The sequence below is a fragment of the Urtica dioica genome, chromosome 3 (genome assembly GCF_054948205.1).
Source record: "Urtica dioica subsp. dioica isolate 48M chromosome 3, U.dioica_male_clone48M_v1_H2, whole genome shotgun sequence".
In the NCBI taxonomy this organism is placed as follows: domain Eukaryota; kingdom Viridiplantae; phylum Streptophyta; class Magnoliopsida; order Rosales; family Urticaceae; genus Urtica; species Urtica dioica.
This window is the reverse complement of record NC_142758.1, coordinates 37,289,977-37,312,608: the sequence shown is the minus strand read 5'-3', so window position 1 is coordinate 37,312,608 and position 22,632 is coordinate 37,289,977. Positions and strand designations below refer to the sequence as shown.

Genomic DNA, 22,632 nt, shown 5'->3' with positions numbered 1-22,632 from the left:
GGATTTGTTTTCTCATTTTTTTCCTTCCTTGCTTGCCGCCCACCTTGATGCTTCATGGAACAAATTTGTTTCCTCTTTTTCTTTTGACAAGTATCTTCATACATAATTGCACAAAATAATTTCTCTTCTCTCCTGATGGTGCACAAAAATGAGCTTCTAGAACATGTTTCTTTATTTGTTCATGACAATATAAGAAAAGCCCATGTAAAATTTTCACATAAAATTCCATGAAAAGAAATTCAATCCTCAAGGCCCAATACAGTATGTTGGCCGTGTGACTAAATCCAATGTCATCATATGATAATGTCAAAAAACTTATTTATTGACATTCATACCATCTTATGTACTAATGGACAAAATTACTTTTAGACAATTTTCGTAAAACTTGTCTAGTTCAACATTTGAACTTGTTTTGACTTAGCTTCTAGTTTAACTAATCCTACTCTAACGACTTGTGGTAGTGACCTAATGGATCCAAATGAACAAAGCTTGAGCTAGCATACATGGACTCAAAAGTTCACAAACATTTTCCAAGTTCTAGCTTAATGTCAACTGACTCCACTAAAGAGCTGACACTGAAATCTCTCGGTTCAAATGAATATATTTTCTACTCATGAATCCTAGTTAATTGTGATGAATGGATCCATTGAATATTATCTATGTTTACCATTTTACCATTCTAGTTGTTATTTCCTCAACTCCTTTGTCGCTTCTGAATAAGTTAGAAACAATGTATTGATGATGAGCTAACAAGTCACATTGATTCATCCAAAAGAGTCATGACTCAATTTGGACACGGGCCACTTCATTTATTCACATTCCAAGGAACAAAGCATGAGGTGATATACATTGCATTTTAGCAATCTTGTACATGAGTTCCATATCCATGAGATCTTCAAAAAGTTGTTCATGACATCTTCATAACTTAGTACGTCACCAATAAGTCTTGTCTATATTACATAGTGAATCTAGAACTCTGACTTTCTCAAATGAGAATACGTAAGCCATGAAATGACATGTCTCATTTCAGGATTGAGGTAAGCATGATGCAATTCATACGTAGTGACTTTGAGACAGAAGAGGTTAAATGGGTTGTTCTTACAATGTCTCTAGAAGTGCACTGGTCAATTCAATATCTTCGGAAGATAGATAGGAAGAACTACAGAGTCTCCAACTCTCTATTTCTCATAACGAGACATCATATATTCTCGTAACAATCATAGTGAGATCAATAGCCCTTTGATCCTTAGATTGTGAATAAGCTGTTTTAAGCAAACCATGAAGAGTTTGTTCATGCAAATCTATATTTGACTCTTCATTTGTTGTTAGGTTTGTTTAAGGACTAAAGACTATTGTTTATCATAAAGCTTCAAACAGACAAGGAAGAATGAATGAAAGTTTCAACTTTTATTAATTATTCAGCAGTTACAAGCAAGAGTCTTCGTGTGACTTTATTATATCAAATGTATATAAGTAATGACTACTACTCTTCTTGTGGGCACCAATGCCAACAAACTCCCACTTGACTCGAAGAAGATGTGAGTAGTCCTTCATGGCTAATCCCTCCCGATGCTGATCGAAGACCGTGTTGGCTAAAGCTGTAATATACAATCTTTTGTAACGCTCGACTTGTGGATATGAATAAAATAAACGAGCTTCCGTTTGTTACAATTATGTTTTGAGTGAATGATGGACGTATAAGTTTCTCGAGTTAATTTAAAATATATTAAGGTAAGGAGAAATCTCGGAATAAATAAAGGAATTATCGAGTTTATCTCGACTAATAAATTATTTCCGAGGAAATATTCCGGAAATTAATTTAAGAAATAAATTCTCAAGAACGAGAATTAATTCCGAGAAACCTTAAATATATTTTAATTAATTTAGAACGAACGAGAAAATTCTCGGTTCGAATCATATAATTATAATCCCTTCGGTTATGGGTTTAATTAAATAATTATATGAAGAGGACTTGGTTGTAATGATTTTTAAGGGACCCATTTGAAAGAAAACAAAGAAAATGGGTTAATTTTGTAGATAAGAGGATAAGTATTAGGTTGCCACATCATAACGGATTCCTTATCTTCTTCACGTCTATATCTTCTCTTCTCCATCTTCTTCACTCGCGCAAGCCACCTGCAAAGAGTAACAAAGAAAAAAAAATATTCAAGCAACAAAAGCTTTCTCGGCCATCTTCAAGCCTCACCGAGCTTTACCGTCACCGCCCTCTTCTCTCTCTCTTCTCCTTCCTTTCTCCTCTTCGCGCGCTGTCGGCCGAGCTCTCCATCACCGCGCGCTCCAGCTGAGGAAGGACGAGGTCGCGGTGAGTTGTGTGGACACCGGAGCGAGCGTGACCACCGGAGAAGGGTTGAGTGAGGACTGGAGAAGCCTATTTCGTGATTGGAAGTAAGGAATTTCTTCTCCTTGGTATGATTGATTCTAGGGTTCATGAGTATGATTTGATTTGGGGCTTTTTGATCCGAGCTAAAATCAGTGGAATTGATGGGTTTCTTTTGGTTGTTGTGCTTGATTAATGATGTTCCTAGCTCGGATTTGTGTTTTTGAGTCGATTTTTGAATGGTTTGAGAATTTTTGAGCTCGCTGTGAACAGCCTCTGTAAATTGACGTGGGCAGTTCGGTACCGATTTAACTTGGATTTGTTGATATTTTTCTTGGATAATAGACGTCATGAGGTTTCTAAAATGACCAAGAACGTGTAAATCCGTTGAGAATTGAGTGAGTTATGAATTTTTGAAATCTGTGTTTGAAAGCTGGGAAAAATGGGTATACCGAATTGATAAGCTGAAATTGTGAGATGCTTTTGAGTTAGCTCCCTTGGTCCAAAATTGGTTTGTAATACCTGTTGGAATCGATCTAGGGTTTGAGAAAATAATTAACGCTTCCGTAAGCGGCGGAATTTTAAAAATTTTCTTTTACAAGTAAAACAGTTTTTACTAACCTAGACAAGTGCAAGTACATGTAATTAAAAACCAATATGAGCTAGAAGTTTACTAACCTTTCTTGAAGCTTGAACTTTGAAGAAGCTTGTGGAAAGTTTGCAACGCTCGTCTCCCTCGCAGCACGTCTCTCTTTCTTTCCTCGGCACCTCGAGCAACCACGAAAGTTTCTATCACTAAATCACTCGAAAAGAAGGAATCAGTGAGTGGGCACTTTTAAACGCTACGACTTAAGAACGAGTCTCGAAGTCGCAGAGCTAAACACTAGGTCGAGTGAGGACCTAGGTGCCAAGACAAGAAAATATCGAAAATAAACTAGAGAGAGAGAGAGAGAGGATTTTCGGCCAAGTTCTAGAGAGAGAGTCTCTCAAATCTCTTAAACTTGGATGAATGAAATGTGAGGAATGAGGCTCCTATTTATAGGAGGAGGATTACCTTCAAAAGGTAGTTTCCTCTTTTCCTATTGCCTTGCACGTCCAACATGCCTCATGAAGGCTTAGGATTTGTTTCCTCATTTGATTTCCTCTTAGTTGGCCGAAAATGCACTTTCCCTCTTAAGGAAATTTGTTTCCCCTTTTTCTTTTGGCAAGTATCTTCATACATCAATGCACAAAATAAACTCTCTTTCCCACTATGGCATGAACGAAATTCAGCCTTATTTTCCTTGGGTTGGACGAAATTTGAGCTTCTAGAAGGAGCTTCTAGATGTTTCTTCATTTGTTCATGACAACAAAAGAAAAGCCCATTAAGAATTTTCAAGTAAAATTCTATGAAATGAAATTAATCCTCAAGGCCCAATTACACTAATATGGCTGAGTAATATTTATTTCATTTGTCATCATATGACAATGTCAAAAAAATTTATTGACATTCTTTTCGTCCTATGTCCAAAAAGACAAAAATACCCTTTTGACAATTTTCGTAAAACTGTCTCGTTCTTGTTTTGACTTAGCTTCCAGTTTAACTATTCCTATCGATGTGATTTGTGACAGTGACCTCATGGACCCAAATGAACAAAGCTTGAGCTAAACACTTGGACTCAAAAGTTCACAAACCTTTTCCAAGTTTAGCTTAATGCCAACTGACTCCACTAAAGAGCTGACACTGAAAATCTCTCGGTTCAAATGAATTTGTTTTCTACTCAAGAATTCGACCTAATTATGATGAGCGGATCCACTGAATATTATCTATGTTTACCCTTCATGAATGTCATCAGCTAGTCGGGATTTACTAAATTACCATTTTACCCTTCTAGCTGTTATTTCCTCAACTCCTTTGTCGCTTGTGAATAAGTTAGAAACAATGTATTGACGAGGAGCTAACAAGTCACATTGTTTCATCCAAAAGAGTCAGGACTCAATTTGGACACTGGCCAGTTCATTTATTCACACTCCAAGGAACAAAGCATGAGGTGACATACATTGCATTTCAGCAATCTTGTACATGAATTCCATATCTATGAGAACTTCACAAAGTTACTCATGACAGACTCACAACTTAGTACTTCACCAATAGGCCTTGTTCGGAATCACATAGTGAGTCCGAACTTTGACTTTCTCAAATGAGAATACTAAGGTGTGAAATGGCATGTCTCATTTCAGGATTAAGGTAAGCATGATGCAATTCATACATAGTGACTTCGAGACATAAGAGGTTAAATGGTTTGTTCTTATATTGTCTCTAGAAGTGCACTTGTCAATTCAGTACCTTCGGAAGATACCTAGAAGAACTATAGAGTCCCCAACTCTCAATGCCTCATAACCAGACATCATAGATTCTTCTAACAATCATACTGAGGTCAATAGTCCTTTGACCCTAAGATTGCGAATATATCATTTTAAGCAAACTACGAAGAGTTTGTTCATGCAAATCTACATTTGTCTCTTCGTAAGTTGTTAAGTTTGTTTATGGAGTAAAAGACTAAGGTTTTATCATAAAGCTTCAAACAAACAAAGAATGAATGAACGTTTCAACTTTTTATTAATGAATAAGCAATTACAAGCAAGAGTCTTCGTAAGACTTTATTGCATCAAATGTACAAAATAGACACTACTACTCTTCTTGTGGGCACCATTGACAACAAACTCCCACTTGACTCAAAGAAGATGTGAGTAGTCCTACATGCCTAATCCCTCTCGAAGTTGGTCGAAGACGTTGTTCGCTAGGGCCTTGGTGAATGGATCTTCCAGAGATCTACTTCACTTCCACGTCTCCGCGCTGCACGATCTCTCGAATCAAATGGTATTTCCTCTCAATATGCTTAGAACGCTTATGGCTTCTAGGTTCCTTTGAGTTAGCGACAGCCCCACTATTATCACAATAAAGGGTCATGGGCTCGTCGACGTTTGGAACAACTTCCAAATACTTAAGGAATTTTCTAAGCCATACAGCCTCTTTGGATGCTTCACAAGCAGCCACATATTCTGCTTCCATTGTGGAGTCAGCAATGCAAGATTGCTTAATAATTCTCCACACAACAGCTCCACCATTAAGGATGAACATAGATCCCGAAGTGGATTTCCTGTAATCCTTATCCGCTTGAAAATCGGAGTCGGTATATCCCGTCATAGTCAGGTCAGTACCTGAGTATGTAAGCATCAAGTTCCTAGTTCTTCGAAGATACTTAAGAACATGCTTAACAGCAATCCAGTGCTCGGGTCCAGGGTTGGATTGGAAACGGCTAACTACGCCAACGGCGAAACATATATCAGGTCTAGTGCAAAGCATAGCATACATGAGGCTTCCTACGGCAGAGGCGTAAGGAATCTTCCTCATGTCTTCAATCTCTTGTGCAGTCTTGGGAGACTGGTCCTTAGAGAGTGAAACTCCATGCCTAAAGGGTGTTTGACCCCTCTTGCAGGCTTGCATCGAGAAGCGATCCATCACCTTATCAATATAAGATGCTTGAGAGAGCGACAGGGTCCGGTTTTTCCTATCTCGAATAATTTGGATTCCCAGAATGTATGCGGCTTCTCCTAGATCCTTCATATCGAATTGCTTTGCCAGCCAGACCTTAACCTCAGATAACTTACCCACGTCATTACCAATGAGTAGTATATCATCGACATATAGTACCAGAAACACAACTTTGCCTTCGTGTATTAACTTGTAAACACAAGGCTCATCTTTTGACTGTTCAAAGCCGAACCTCTTTACAGTTTCATCGAATCTAATATTCCACGATCTAGATGCTTGCTTTAGTCCATAAATGGATTTAAGCAACTCACAAACCTTGGTCTCTTGACCTTTATCCACGAAACCGTCTGGTTGAGCCATGTAAATGCGCTCGTCAAGATTGCCATTCAGAAAGGCTGTCTTGACATCCATTTGCCAGATCTCATAGTCGAGAGCTGCAGCTATGGATAGGAGTATGCGGATGGATTTAAGCATCGCGACTGGTGAGAAGGTTTCTTCATAGTCAATCCCTTCTTGTTGGGTATAACCCTTCGCCACAAGTCGTGCTTTGAACGTCTCGACGTTCCCATCAGGACCCCTTTTCTTCTTGTATATCCACTCACACCCTACGGGTTTAATCCCTTCAGGAAGGTCTACAAGTTTCCAGACATTGTTGACATACATCGAGTGCATTTCAACTTTCATGGCGTCAAGCCAAAGGTTTGATTCAGAACAAGCCATCGCTTGGCTATAGGAAACAGGGTCATCCATGTCGGAGACGGCTACAAGAGAGTCTCCATAAGACATGTACCTGTCAGGCTTTTGAGTAGCCCTCCCACTACGTCTAAGTACTACTTGACGAGATTCTGATGAGTTAGGTTGTGTTTCAGTCGAGGTAAGAACAGTTCTTACAGATGAGGTAGAAGCTTCCTCACCCAACTTTTCTTCAAGCACAATTTTGCTTCTAGGTTTTGCATCTTTCATAAAGTCCTCCTCGAGGAAACGAGCATTCGTGCTAACGAAAGTCTTATCGTCCTCGGGACTATAGAAAGTAAAACCTTTGGTTTCCTTTGGATATCCCACAAACAGGCACAATTCTGACCTACTAGCCAACTTGCTAGTCTTTTGCCTCAGCACGTGTGCAGGGCAAAACCCAAATTCGGATGCGGCCAAGATTCACTTTGCGGCCAGTCCATCTCTCATAAGGAGTACCAGGAACCGTTTTAGACGGAACTTGGTTCAGAATGTAGGCGGCTGTTTCGAGGGCATATCCCCAAAAGGAAAGCGGGAGTGATGAGTAACTCATCATCGATCTAACCATCTCCATAAGAGTTCGGTTTCTTCTCTCTGACACTCCGTTTTGTTGAGGTGTGCCAGGTGCGGTAAGCTGAGAAGCGATACCTTCTTCTTTAAGAAAGTCATCGAACTCTCCAGACATATACTCACCACCTCGATCAGATCGAAGGGTTTTGATCACTTTGCCAGTTTGCTTTTCCACTAAAGCCCTAAAGACCTTAAATACGTTAAAGGTCTCGGATTTGTGTTTAAGCAAATAGACAAACCCATATCTTGAGTAATCATGAGTGAAGGTAACGAAGTATTCGTATCCTCCACGTGCATGTTGGTTGAGCGGACCACATACATCAGAATGTATTAGTTCCAGCAACTCAGTGGCTCTTCGACCCTTATCGGAGAAAGGTCGCTTAGTCATTTTTCCTTCTATACACGATTCAGAAGTAGTTAGTGAACCTATTGCAGAGGCTTGGAGTGGACCATCCCTCACAAGTCTCTTAATCCTTTCTAGACTGATATGACCAAGTCTTAAGTGCCATAGGTATGTTGATTTTGTTAGATCGGAGGATTCAGAAAGTTTGATCCTCTTTGGCTCCCTAATTAGATCGTTATCTATTTCGGTGTCTAAATGAGAAGGTTGAGTGGGATAGATGTAGAAAAGAGCATTCTTCATACATGCATCAGTGACAAAAGAATTATCAGGAAACGAAATACGAATTTCATTCTTAATGAACTTTAAACAATAATCTTGCTCAAGAAGATGAGCAACGGATATTAAGTTCTTCCCAAAGGTAGGAACAAAATAAACATTATTCAAGTTTAAAGTGCGGTCTTCAAAAGACAGCGTCACGGATCCCACAGCCTTCGCGGACACCAGGCTCCCATCACCCCATTTGAAACAGAACTCGCCTTTCTCTAAGCTTTTGGTTTTCTTGAAACCATTTAAGGAACAACAAATATGGTTAGTAGCAGCGGAGTCAAGAATCCACGTTGATACATTATCAGCTACTAAGCATGCTTCGGTAACTAGTACAGTACTATGTTCCTTTGCTTTGAGATAGGCAGGACAGTTCTTTTTATCGGCCTTGTAAGGTCTCTTCACAGTTCCAGAGGCGGAGGCTTTTTGCTCAGTAGCATGTGCCTCTCCTTGATTCCTTTTTCTCTTAGTGAAACTTACAGCAGTGTGAAGTTCCTCCATAAGCTTGGTAACAGTGTACTCTAGCTTGTTAATGGAGTAGTTCATCTTGAAGGTATCAAGAGATGCGGGGAGAGCTTCTAAGATCACATCTATGACATTCTTCCCATCAATCTCAGATCCTAGAATTTCCATTTTACTCAGATGACTAATGATCAATATCATAAAGTCTCCAACAGGAGTCCTAGCCTTCATGCGACAGTTCATAAACTGTCGGACTGCTTGTTGCCTTGTTTGACGCCTTTGCCCTCCAAACATCTCAAGGAGATTGTAGAGCATGTCAGCGGAAGTCTCGATGTCACGATGTTGCTCTTTCAGCATATTGTTCATAGATGCCAAGATATAGCACCTCACAATCTCATCGGATCGAAGCCAGGCCGCTAAGGCGTCATTGTCCTCTTGAGTTGAATCATCATTCGTCAGAGGAGGACACGGGGTGGTGAGTACCCATTTACGCTTGTTAACGGTAGGTATTATGTCGAGGTTACGTTTCGAATCAACGTAGTTTTCGTTTTCGAGTTTATTCGAGGAAAGAAAGATTGAGAGATGTTTGAGAGACATATTGCCTAATTAAGTTGAAACAAGTTTATGATTAGTCTTTGGTTTAGGATTTAAGTTTCATTAAGACTTTTGTAAAATCCAAAGGTGTTATAAACCAAACGATAATTTACTCCCTCAAGAGAAGGCCGCAAAAAATCTCCATTTATAAGTAAATGACACATCATTAATGCTAAGCCAAGATGTCAATACATCAATTTTGACTAGCCACCTTGTAAATTGGTTTGATCACTCACATCCTTTCGCAGGGCCTCGAGGGAGGATTACTAGGGATTGAGCCTAAGTGTGCAACCAACCACTTAGTCCAAAAGGTCAACTTTGAAAAACAATCCCCCAAGGGGAGGCCTTGCCATCATCGTCTCACTCTCGGACGTAGCTCATTGAGCAATGATCAGAGCAAAACGCCCTTGAGTACTCTCATTTAAGAGAGGGCCACGAGGGTGACTCTTAGTCCGGCGACACTTGCACTTTTCATTAGTGTTGGGGATCGTGGGTTGCAAACAACAAGTATAACCCTCCCACTTAGTTTTTGGAGTTGGTTCATCGACTCTTATAAGTTCGGAAACAAATTTCCTAGTTAGAGAGCGACAGAGCGGACAACTAGAAGAGAATCCTAGATCGACATGTTCAGAGTAGTATTAGTGCATAAAGGCACAAGGTACATACTCGATCTTTTCCTATTTTCTATTTCGGGAAAGTGCATGAGGGAAGTGTGAACTTCAACTCACTCGAACACTTGAAAGTTTGAGATTACACATCTTTTTATTTTTCGGCTTGTCTACAAACAGACCTCCCACTCAAATTTTCAAGAGCATATAGATTTTGAACATATGTGATATAGATATAGTTTTGAAAACATTTTGAAAATTTATTTGATTTGGATGACAAATTATTTTTCAAGTTTGAAAGTGAAAACGGTTTTTCAAAATTCAAACTAGTTTTGTAAAAATTCAATTTCAATTAATCTTTCAAAAATCAAAACTTTTAATCTTACACATCATGTTTATAATCATATGAAAAACATTTTTGCTCAAGAAAATTCTCTCATTAGAGTTCTATAACTCATGGTAGTGGGGTTTGAAAATCCGGATTTCTAAAAAACTGGAGTTTCAGACAGCCGCGCACCTCGGAGTAAAATCGCCATATCTGGCGGCTCCGATGTCCTTTTGAGCCGAAACCGGTGGCATTGGACAGAGGACAGACAGAGATTTAATTTGATTTAAGAATCATTAAATTTATATTTCTGAGTAGAGAGTTATGCCACTTTTAATGCGGGTTTACTCCAGCTCGAAGAAAAAGAAATAAATTAAAGCTTGGTCCTTTTAGGTGCGAAAAAGAATCGTTTTAAGATGTTGTTTAAAGCTTTTATTTGTGTTTTATTAGCAGGATAATAACATAGAATAAAAGAAATAACAACATGCATAAAACGATTCAAGTAAATAAACGAAACTAGCAAGACAATATAACTAGTCACAAAATTTTACTCGAAAATTCTCAAACCTTTAAAACACGTTTTTCAATATAAAAAATTAAAAACTTTTAGAACTGATTCTAATGTGTTTTAAAAACATCCCAAACTCATAGAAAATCAACATTCTTTTTAATTTAAAGACAAGAGCAATAAATTAAAAAAAAAATCTAAGATAACAATTCTAACTTGTCACAAAATTAGTAAACTTTCGAAAACGATTTTCAAGCTCATAATTTTAAAAACATGTACATGCATCTCTTTGACCATAGCTCTGATACCATTTGTTGGAATCGATCTAGGGTTTGAGAAAATAATTAACGCTTCGGTAAGCGGCGGAATTTGAAAATTTTTATTTTACAAGTAAAACAGTTTTTACTAACCTAGACAAGTGCAAGTACATGTAATTAAAAACCAATATGAGCTAGAAGTTTACTAACCTTTCTTGAAGCTTGAACTTTGAAGAAGCTTGTGGAAAGTTTGCAACGCTCGTCTCCCTCGCAGCACGTCTCTCTTTCTTTCCTCGGCACCTCGAGCAACCACGAAAGTTTCTATCACTAAATCACTCGAAAAGAAGGAATCAGTGAGTGGGCACTTTTAAACGCTACGACTTAAGAACGAGTCTCGAAGTCGCAGAGCTAAACACTAGGTCGAGTGAGGACCTAGGTGCCAAGACAAGAAAATATCGAAAATAAACTAGAGAGAGAGAGAGAGATGATTTTCGGCCAAGTTCTAGAGAGAGAGTCTCTCAAATCTCTTAAACTTGGATGAATGAAATGTGAGGAATGAGGCTCCTATTTATAGGAGGAGGATTACCTTCAAAAGGTAGTTTCCTCTTTTCCTATTGCCTTGCACGTCCAACATGCCTCATGAAGGCTTAGGATTTGTTTCCTCATTTGATTTCCTCTTAGTTGGCCGAAAATGCACTTTCCCTCTTAAGGAAATTTGTTTCCCCTTTTTCTTTTGGCAAGTATCTTCATACATCAATGCACAAAATAAACTCTCTTTCCCACTATGGCATGAACGAAATTCAGCCTTATTTTCCTTGGGTTGGACGAAATTTGAGCTTCTAGAAGGAGCTTCTAGATGTTTCTTCATTTGTTCATGACAACATAAGAAAAGCCCATTAAGAATTTTCAAGTAAAATTCTATGAAATGAAATTAATCCTCAAGGCCCAATTACACTAATATGGCTGAGTAATATTTATTTCATTTGTCATCATATGACAATGTCAAAAAAATTTATTGACATTCTTTTCGTCCTATGTCCAAAAAGACAAAAATACCCTTTTGACAATTTTCGTAAAACTGTCTCGTTCTTGTTTTGACTTAGCTTCCAGTTTAACTATTCCTATCGATGTGATTTGTGACAGTGACCTCATGGACCCAAATGAACAAAGCTTGAGCTAAACACTTGGACTCAAAAGTTCACAAACCTTTTCCAAGTTTAGCTTAATGCCAACTGACTCCACTAAAGAGCTGACACTGAAAATCTCTCGGTTCAAATGAATTTGTTTTCTACTCAAGAATTCGACCTAATTATGATGAGCGGATCCACTGAATATTATCTATGTTTACCCTTCATGAATGTCATCACCTAGTCGGGATTTACTAAATTACCATTTTACCCTTCTAGCTGTTATTTCCTCAACTCCTTTGTCGCTTGTGAATAAGTTAGAAACAATGTATTGACGAGGAGCTAACAAGTCACATTGTTTCATCCAAAAGAGTCAGGACTCAATTTGGACACTGGCCAGTTCATTTATTCACACTCCAAGGAACAAAGCATGAGGTGACATACATTGCATTTCAGCAATCTTGTACATGAATTCCATATCTATGAGAACTTCACAAAGTTACTCATGACAGACTCACAACTTAGTACTTCACCAATAGGCCTTGTTCGGAATCACATAGTGAGTCCGAACTTTGACTTTCTCAAATGAGAATACTAAGGTGTGAAATGGCATGTCTCATTTCAGGATTAAGGTAAGCATGATGCAATTCATACATAGTGACTTCGAGACATAAAAGGTTAAATGGTTTGTTCTTATATTGTCTCTAGAAGTGCACTGGTCAATTCAGTACCTTCGGAAGATACCTAGAAGAACTATAGAGTCCCCAACTCTCAATGCCTCATAACCAGACATCATAGATTCTTCTAACAATCATACTGAGGTCAATAGTCCTTTGACCCTAAGATTGCGAATATATCGTTTTAAGCAAACTACGAAGAGTTTGTTCATGCAAATCTACATTTGTCTCTTCGTAAGTTGTTAAGTTTGTTTATGGACTAAAAGACTAAGGTTTTATCATAAAGCTTCAAAGAAAGAAAGAATGAATGAACGTTTCAACTTTTTATTAATGAATAAGCAATTACAAGCAAGAGTCTTCGTAAGACTTTATTGCATCAAATGTACAAAAATAGACACTACTACTCTTCTTGTGGGCACCATTGACAACAATACCTTGTTAGAAAGATGTGGATGTTAATTTCATTCTGAAATTGGAATCGTTGGTTTTCGGGTTGTGTAGCGGAAGTTATGACCCGTTCTTCACCGGGTGTCGAATATGTGATTTACTTGTTAATCCGGTGTGGATTCGGAAATGTTTAGGTTGATTTGAGAATTGAGATTTTTAATTGGGATTTGATTTGGAAGTGAATTTGAATTTTGAGACGTGAGAATTGAATTTGAAATGTGGATTTAATGACAAGTCTAAGAATTTTGTGACTAGTTAGTTGGATTCGTGTTTGGTCGTGTGACTTGTTTGGGTTCGGGGTTTTGAATCGAGATGTCGGATTTGGAATTTTGGAAATTGATAAGAGTTTGGACTTAAGGAAGTAACTCGTTATCGAATTCCGAACCGACTCAAATCTAATCCCGACACCGGACCCTATATTTTTCAAGTAATTTTGAATCCAATAACTAACGGACTTTCAACCTCGGATGCTAGTTCTTTAGACGTTTCGACAAGCGTCAAGTATCTCATAGAACGTGAAAAGCAAGACATCGCCGGAGGTCGTCGAGCTTCTGTCACAGTATTCCAGGTAAGTGTGGAGACATAAGTCAACTACTTACCAATGGAATAATCCTGTTTACGTGCATTTACGTGTTAATAATAAAAAGAGTAGGAAAAGCCTTAAAAGACACAAACACCAAAGATTAAGGCTTCGGCCACTCTTTTTGGAAAATTTAGTTGGGTTTATACCCATAGGTTCAAATGCTAACTTGAACCAGCCACGTTGCTATTTTGTTGTAGTTAGATCCCTCTGCTAACCATAGAGTTTAGCTAGATCTGAGGTGACAGGAGAGCATGTTGGACTCTCGGATTCGAGCCGAGGGTAGGAGTACCGGGAGTCATATCCCGAGTCTTCAACTTAAAACACTAACGAGCATAAAAGTGAAATGATAATTCTTTCGGGATTTAACCCGAGTCGCTCTCCTGTAAGTAGCATAGGTGTGTACTCTGAGTGCTGCAGAGTACCCGAACCCTAAAGAAATGATGTGTCGATGGTACCAAAAAGGAATTGAACCCTGACGGGCTATGAGGGCCTGGGGGATGGCGCTGAGTACTCATATTTCGGGGAGTCGACCAAGAGTCGTACCCGACTTTGTTGCCAGGCTATGAAGGCCTGAAGAGCGGGGAGTCGACCAAGAGTCGTACCCGACTTTGTTGCCAGGCTATGAAGGCCTGAAGACCTTGACGGGCTATGAGGGCCTGGGGGTGGCGCCGACGTCGAATGAAGTGGTACCATTAGTGGATCCCAGACAGATGTTAAAACTCTTAGGCCGCCGGACGACTGCTGCTCGAAGTCTAAGGCTGGTCTCTTGTCGTTCTAGAGGTTATAGCGGGGGATGTGTGTAACCTTAAAGACGACAAGTACTAGTTAGAGTGTGTACACACGAGTCATGCTCTAGAACTTGTTAGATTTGCATCCATGCATTCTTATGTGCCTGTTTGCACGTCACATGTTATCACATGGCATTAGTCGCTTTTATTTTTCTAGGTTAGACTCCCACTTACTGAGTCAATCGACTCATAGTTTTATGACCCTTGGTAATGTAGAGAAAGGCAAGGCGCCGATGTGAATAAGGAAGTCGTAGATGAAGACCAGACGTGTATCTCTTGACCTTTGGGCTAATGGGAACTCACCCGGGTTCAAATCCTTCTATAATAATATCTATATTTTGTTGAACCCCTTTCGTAAACTATGATCCCCAAACTATCCCTTGTATATATACTTAAAATTAGGGAGCTTGTGTATAAATAAGAGTCGCTATAAGGCTCTAATTCCTAAAGTTAAACAGCGAAAAATTTACCCAGGTTTTCGTATAACCACTTATAGTACTTATATATGATCGTGTTATGTTTAATATAAGTATTATGGTTATTATGTTGATTTGATTCTGTTTCCGCTGATATGAGATATATTGTTATATATTGATGTTGAAATCTGAGACGTAACCCCACCGTCTCGGCCCGTGAGCCGCCGACGAGAGGTCGCGGGTCGTGACAAAAGCTTTGGTAAATGGTATTTCCGCGCTGCACGATCTCTCGAATCAAATGGTATTTCCTCTCAATATGCTTAGAGCTCTTTTGGCTTTGAGGTTCCTTTGAGTTAGCGACAGCCCCACTGTTATCACAATAAAGTGTCATGGGCTCGTCGACTTTTGGAACGACTTCCAAATACTTAAGGAATTATTTAAGCCATACAGCCTCTTTGGATGCTTCACAAGTAGCCACATATTCTGCTTCCATTGTGGAGTCAACAGTGCAAGATTGCTTGATACTCCTTTAAACAACAGATCCACCATTAAGGATGGACACAGATCCTGAAGTGAATTTTCTAGAATCCTTATCCGCTTGAAAATCGAAGTCGGTATATCCCATCATAGTCAGGTCAGTACTTGAATATGTAAGCATCAAGTTCCTTATTCTCTGAAGATACTTAAGAACATGCTTAACAGCAATCCAGTACTTGGGTCCAGGGATGGACTGAAAACGGCTTATTACGCCAACCGCAAAGCAAATATCTGGTCTAGTACAAAGCATAGCATACATGAAACTTCCCAAGGCTGAGGCGTAAGGAATTTTTCTCATGTCCTCAATCTCTTGTGCAGTCTTGGAAAACTAGTCCTTAGAGAGTGAGACTCCATGCTTAAAGGGTGTTTGGCCCTTCTTGGAGTCTTGCATCGAGAAGCGATCCATCACCTTATCAATATAAGATGCTTGAGAGAGCGACAGAGTCCGGTTCTTCCGATCTCGAAAGATTTGAATCCCCAGAATGTACGCGGCTTCTCCTAGATCCTTCATATTGAATTGCTTTGCTAGTCAGATTTTAACCTCAGATAATTTACCCACATCATTGCCTATGACTAATATATCATCGACAATAATACCCAAAACGAAACTTTGCCCTCGTGTATTAACATGTAAACACAAGGCTCATCTATCGACGGCTCAAAACCGAAGCTCTTCACAGTTTCATCGAATCTAATATTACATGACCTAAATGCTTGCTTCAATCCATAAATGGACTTAAGCAACTCACAAACCTTGGGTCTCTTGACATTCTTCCACGAAACCGTCTGGTTGAGCCATATAAATGCGCTCGTCAAGATTACCGTTCAGAAAGGCAGTCTTAACATCCATTTGCAAGATCTCATAGTCAAGAGCTGCAGCAATGGATAGAAGTTTATGGATGGATTTAAGCATCGCGACTAGTCGTGCTTTGAACGTCTCGACATTCCTATCCCGACCCCTTTTTCATCTTATATATCCACTTACACCCTACGGGTTTAATCCCTTCGGGAAGGTCTACAAGTTTCCAGACTTTGTTGATGTACATCGAGTGCATTTCAACTTTCATGGCATCAAGCCAAAGGTTTGATTCAAAACCAGCCATTGCATGGCTGTAGGAAATTGGGTCATCCATATCAGAGACGGCTACGAGAGTATTCCCGTAAGACATGTACCTGTCAGGCTTTTGAGAAACCCTCCCACTATGTGAAAGTACTACGTGACGAGATTCTGACGAGTTAGGTTGTGTTTCAGTTGGGGTAAGAATAGTTCTTACAGATGAGGTAGAAACATCCTCACCCAAATTTTCTTCAAGCACAATTTTGCTTCTAGGTTTTAAATCTTTCATAAAGTCCTCCTCAAGGAAACGAGCGTTTGTGCTGACGAATGTTTTGTCATCCTCGGGACTATAGAATGTGAAACCTTTGGTTTCCTTTGGATATCTTACAAACATACATAATTCTGACCCGCTAGCCAACTTGCTTGTCTTTTGCCTTAGCACATGTGCAGGGCAACCCCAAATTATGATGTGGCCTAGATTTACTTTACGGCCAGTCCATCGTTCATAAGGAGTACCAGGAACCGTTTTAGAATGGACTTGGTTCAGAATGTAAGCTACTGTTTCGAGGGCATATCCCCAAAAGAAAAGAGGGAATGATGAGTAACTCATCATTTATCTAACCATCTCCATTAGAGTTCAGTTCCTTCTCTCTGACACTTCGTTTTGTTGAGGTATGCCATTTGCTGTAAGCTGAGAAGCGATACCTTCTTCTTTAAGAAAGTCATCGAACTCTCCAGACATATACTCACTACTTCGATCGGATCGAAAGGTTTTGATCTGTTTGCTAGTTTTCTTTTCCACTAAAGCCCGGAAGACCTTAAATACGTCAAAGATCTCGGATTTGTGTTTGAGCAAATAGACAAAACTATATCTTGAGTAATCATCGGTGAAGGTAACAAAGTATTCGTATCGTCCCCGTGCATGTGTACTGAGCAGACCACGTACATCAGAATGTACGAGTTCCAATAACTCAGTGGCTCTTCGACCCTTAGCAGAGAAAGGTCGCTTAGTCATTTGTCCTTCTATACAAGATTCACAAGTAGGCAATGAACCTACTGCAGAGGCTTGGAGTGGACCGTCCCTCACAAGTCTCTTAATCCTGTCTAGATTGATATGACCAAGTCATAAGTGCCAGAGATATGTTGATTTTATTAGATCGGACGAATCAGAAAGTTTGATCCTCTTTGGCTCCCTAACTAGATCATTATCTATTTCAGTGTCTAAAAGTGGAGGTTGCGTAGGATAAACGTAAAAGAGAGCATTCTTCATACATGCATCAGTGACGAAAGAATTATTTGAGAGAGAAATATGATACATGCATCAGTTACGAAAGAATTATTTGAAAGAGAAATTCGAATTCTATTCTTAATAAACTTCAAACAATAATCTTGCTCAAAAAGCGGAGAAATAGATATTAAGTTTTTCCCGAATGAAGGAACAAAATAAACATTATTCAAATTTAAAGTTCTATCTTTAAAAGATAGCGTCACTGATCCCACAGCCTTTGCTGACACCGAGCTTGCATCACCTCATCTGAAGGAGAAGTCACCTTTCTCTAAGTTTTTGGTTTTCTTGAAACCAGTCAAGGAACAACAAATATGGTTAGTAGCAGTGGAGTCAAGAATCCACGTTGATACATTATCAGCTACTAAGCATGCTTCGGTAATAAGTACATTACTATTTTTCTTTGCTTTGAGGTAGGAAGGACAATTCTTCTTCTCGGTCTTGCGAGGTCTCTTCTTAGATCCTGAGATGGAGGCTCCGTGCTCACTAGCATGTGCCTCTCCTTGATTCCTCTTTTTCTTAGTGAGACCTTCAGCAGTGTGAAGCTCCTTCATTAGCTCGGTAACAGTGTACTTTAGCTTGTTCATGGAGTAGTTCAGCTTGAAGGTATCAAAAGATTCAGGGAGAGTTTCCAATATCATATCTGTTTTAGTCTCCCCATCAATCTCAGATCCTAGGATTTCCATTTCATTCAGATAACTAATGATCAGCATCATATGGTCCCTGACAAGAGTCTCAGCCTTCATGCGACAGTTCATAAACTGTCGGATTGCTTGTTGTCTGGCCTGACGCCATTGCCTCCAAACATCTCATGGAGATTATAGAGCATGTCGACGGCTGTCTCAATGTCACGATGTTGCTGCTGGAGCACATTGTTCATAGATGCTAAAATATAATACCTCGCAATCTCATCGGAACGGAGCCAGGCCGCCAAGGCGTCTTTGTCCTTTTGAGTCGAATCATCATTAGTTTGAGGAGGATACGGGGTGGTGATTACCCATTTACGCTTGTCAACGGTAAGGACGATGTCAAGGTTACGTTTCCAATCTACGTAGTTCTCGCCTTCGAGTTTGTTTGAGGAAAGGATGGTTGAGAGAGTGTTGAGAGACATCTTGCTGAAATTAAGTTGAAACAAGTTTATGATTAGTCTTTTGGTTTAGGATTTAAGTTTTTAGGATGAACAAGACTATAAAATTCCAAAGGTGTTATGAACGAAAAAACACTTTACTCCTTCGAAGGAAGGCCGAAAATAGTCTCCTTTCATAAGTAAATGACTCATCATTAATTCATAGCACGATGTCAATACATCAAATTTGACTAGCCACCTTGTAAAAAAGTTTGTAACCAACCACTTAGTCCAATAGATCGACTTTGAAAAAGAAATCCACCGAGGGGAGGCATTGTCTCATCGTCTCACTCTCAGACGTAGCTCTTTGAGCAACGATCAGAGCAAAGCACCTTTGAGTACTCTCATTTAAGAGTGGGCTACGAGGGTGACTCTTAGTCTGGCGACAATTGCACTTTTCACAAATATAACCCTCCCACTTAGTTTTTAGAGTTGGCACATCGTCTCTTATATGTTTGGAAACACATTTCCTTGTATATAGAGAGATATAGTGGATTTATAGAAATTGAATCCTAGATCGACATGATTCATGGAGAGCGATGTTAGTGGATAAAGGCACAAGGTACATACTCATACATTTTTCCTATTTTCTACTAGGGAAAGTGTATGAGGGAAGTGTGAACTTCTAACTCACTTGAACACTTGAAGTTTGAGATTACACATCTTCATTCGTCCTTTTGTCGACTAGTCTATGAGGAGACCTCCCACTTAAATTTTCAAGAGCAAATATATTTTGAACATAAGTGATATAATTATAGTTTTGAAAACATTTTGAAAATATATTTGATTTGGATGACAAAACATTTTCAAGTTTGAAAGTGAAAACAATTTTTCAAAATTCAAAATAGTTTTTGTAAAACCTCAATTTCAAGTAAATATTAAAAAATCAAAACTTTTCAATCTTACACATTATGTTTATAATACATAGAAAAACATTTTTGCTCAAGGAAATTTTTTGATTTAAGTTCTAGAACTCTTGGAGTGGGATCCGGGATTCGGAATTCAATTTTTTTTTAGAAATCCTGGAATCCCGGGCAGCGAACACCTTGAAGTAAAAATACCGTAGACGGAAACTCCAATGTCCAATTGAGCTAATTCCAACTGTTTTGGAAAGTAGACTCACATGCCTTTAATTTGGTTCAAGAACTATTCAAATCCGAGTTACGAGCAGAGATATACACCCATTTTACAGTAGGTATTCTTAAGCTCAAGGAATTCTGGACAAAAATTCGGCCGGGGAGTTAAGTGCAAAAGATTTAAGTGTAACAGAATGTTTTATGGAGTTGTTAAGTCTTTTAAATATGTCTTATTGACAAGGTAATAATATAGAACAAGAAAAAATAACAACAAAAATAAAACGAGCGAGTAATCAAACAAAGCAAGCAAGACTATATTACTTGTTCATGAAATTACGCGAAAATTCTCAAATTTATCAAAACGTGATTTTGATTACGAAAAAATTAAAAACTTTTATAACTGATTTGAATGTGTTTTAATATCATCCCAATGGTGTAGAAGATCAACATGCTTTTCAATTTAAAGTCACGAGCAATAAATTAAAAAAAATAATCTAAAAGAAACAATTCCATTATTCGAGTAAAATGAAGAAAACGATGTTCAAACTCATATTTCAAATTATATGGACATGCTTAAACTTTGACCATAGCTCTGATACCATTTGTTGGAATAGATCTAGGATTAAGAAAAGAATATCACTTCTAGCAAGCATCGGAATATAAAAATTTCTTTAAAAACTCGTAAAACGATTTTACTACCTAGACAAAGTGCATGAGCGTATAATTTAAAATTCAAAACTACTTTGAGTTTTCACTCGGTACCAACTTTGAAATGAGCTTGAGCGTTGAGAAGCCTTAGGAAGGTTGAATCGCTCGTCTCCTCACTTAGCTTATCTCCCACAAGTCTTCTTGAACTTGTGAGTAACCACGAATTTTTCTACCACTAGAGTCTTTCGAGTATGGTTAGGATTTAGTGTGTGGGCACTTTTAAACACTATGACTCAAGAACTTGTCTTGGAGCCAAAGAGCTAAAAAAAACACTATGTCTAACGAGGCCCTAGGTGCCAAAACAAAAGAACAAGAAGAGAGAGAGAGAGAGAGAGAGAGAGAGAGAGAGAGAGAGAGAGAGAGAGAGAGAGAGAGAGAGAGAGAAGAGGCGGCTATAATTCTAGAGAGAGAAGCTCTCAATCTCTAAAACTTGTGTGTTGTGAATTGTGAATGAGGTGGGGTATTTAGGAGGAGGTTTTGCCTTGAAAAGGTAGTTTCCTCTTTTCTATTGAATATCACATATTCATGAGCAAATCCCTTGTTTCCTCTTTCTCCCTCTTGCACGCCCAACATGTCTTCATGCCACATGGATTTGTTTCCTCATTTGCTTGCCTCTATGCTTGCCGCCCATCCTATTTCCTTATGGAGGAAATTTGTTTCCTCTTTTTCTTTTGGGAAGTATCTTCATACATCAATGCACAAAATAAACTCTCTTTCTCCCTTATGCTTGGACGTTTTTTAAGGCTTCTAGAACATGCTTCTAGATATTTATTTATTTGTTCATGACAATATAAGAAAAGCCCATTTATAATTTTCACATAAAATTCCATGAAATGAAATTCAATCCCCAAGGCTTAATTATTTAATGTGGCCTTGTGACATGAATTCATTGACATCATATGACAATGTCAAAAAACTTATTTATTGACATTCATACCATCATTTGTCCAAAAGGACAAAATTACCCTGTAGACAATTTTCGTAAAACTTGTCTAGTTCAACATTTGAACTTGTTTTGACTTAGCTTTCTTGTTCAACTAATCCTACTTTAATGACTTGTGGTAGTGAGCTCATGGATCCAAATGAAAAAAGCTTGAGCTAGCATACTTGGACTCAAAAGTTCACAAACCTTTTCCAAGTTCTAGTTTAATGTCAACTGACTCCGCTAAAGAGTTGACACTGAAATCTCTCAGTTCAAATGAATATATTTTCTACTCAAGAATTCTTCTTAATTGTAATGAGTGTATCCATTGAATATTATCTATATTTACCCTTCATGAATATCATCAACTAGATGGGATTTACAAAATTACCATTTTACCCTTCTAGTTGTTATTTCCTCAACTCCTTTGTCGCTTCTGAATAAGTTAGAAACAATGTATTGACGAGGAGCTAACAAGTCACATTGATTCATCCAAAAGAGTCACGATTCAATTTGGACATTGACCAGTTCATTTATTCACATTCCAAGGAACAAAGTATGAGGTGATATACATTGCATTTCAGCAATCTTGTACATGAATTCCATATCTATGAGATCTTCACAAAGTTGTTCATGACATCTTCATAACTTAGTATTTCACCAATAGGTCTTGTCTATATCACATAGTGAATCTAGAACTCTGACTTTCTCAAATGAGAATACGTAAGCTATGAAATGACATGTCTCATTTCAGGATTGAGGTAAGCATGATGCAATTCATACATAGTAACTCTGAGACAGAAGAGGTTAAATGGTTTGTTCTTACAATGTCTCTAGAAGTGCACTGGTCAATTCAGTACCTTCCGAAGATACCTATGATGAACTATAGAGTCTTCAACTCTCTATGCCTCATAACCAGACATCATAGATTCTCCTAACAATCATACTGAAATCAATAGCCCTTTGATCCTTAGATTGTGGATATGCTGTTTTAAGCAAATCATGAAGATTTTGTTCATGCAAATCTATATTTGACTCTTCATTTATTGTTAGGTTTGTTAAAAGACTAAAGACTATAGTTTATCATAAAGTTTGAAACAGACAAGGAAGAATGAATGAACGTTTCAACTTTTATTAATTATTCAGCAGTTACAAGCAAGAGTTTTTGTGAGACTCTTTATTACATCAAATGTACGTAAGTAATGACTATTACTCTTCTTGTGGACACCATTGACAATAGAGGCGACTGGTCGCTTCTTCTAATTGATACATGTCATTGTCGCTTCT

General features: G+C 38.5%; 1 long non-coding RNA gene across 1 annotated transcript; it reads left to right on the top strand.

Annotated features, from left to right (window-relative positions):
- The first annotated feature begins 2,088 nt into the window (after nt 1–2,088).
- On the top strand, nt 2,089–14,410 carry LOC149402694 (uncharacterized). The gene is made up of 2 exons (XR_016296165.1): nt 2,089–2,406; nt 13,322–14,410. It is a non-coding gene; the product is annotated as an uncharacterized LOC149402694 (long non-coding RNA).
- The last annotated feature ends 8,222 nt before the right edge of the window (nt 14,411–22,632 follow it).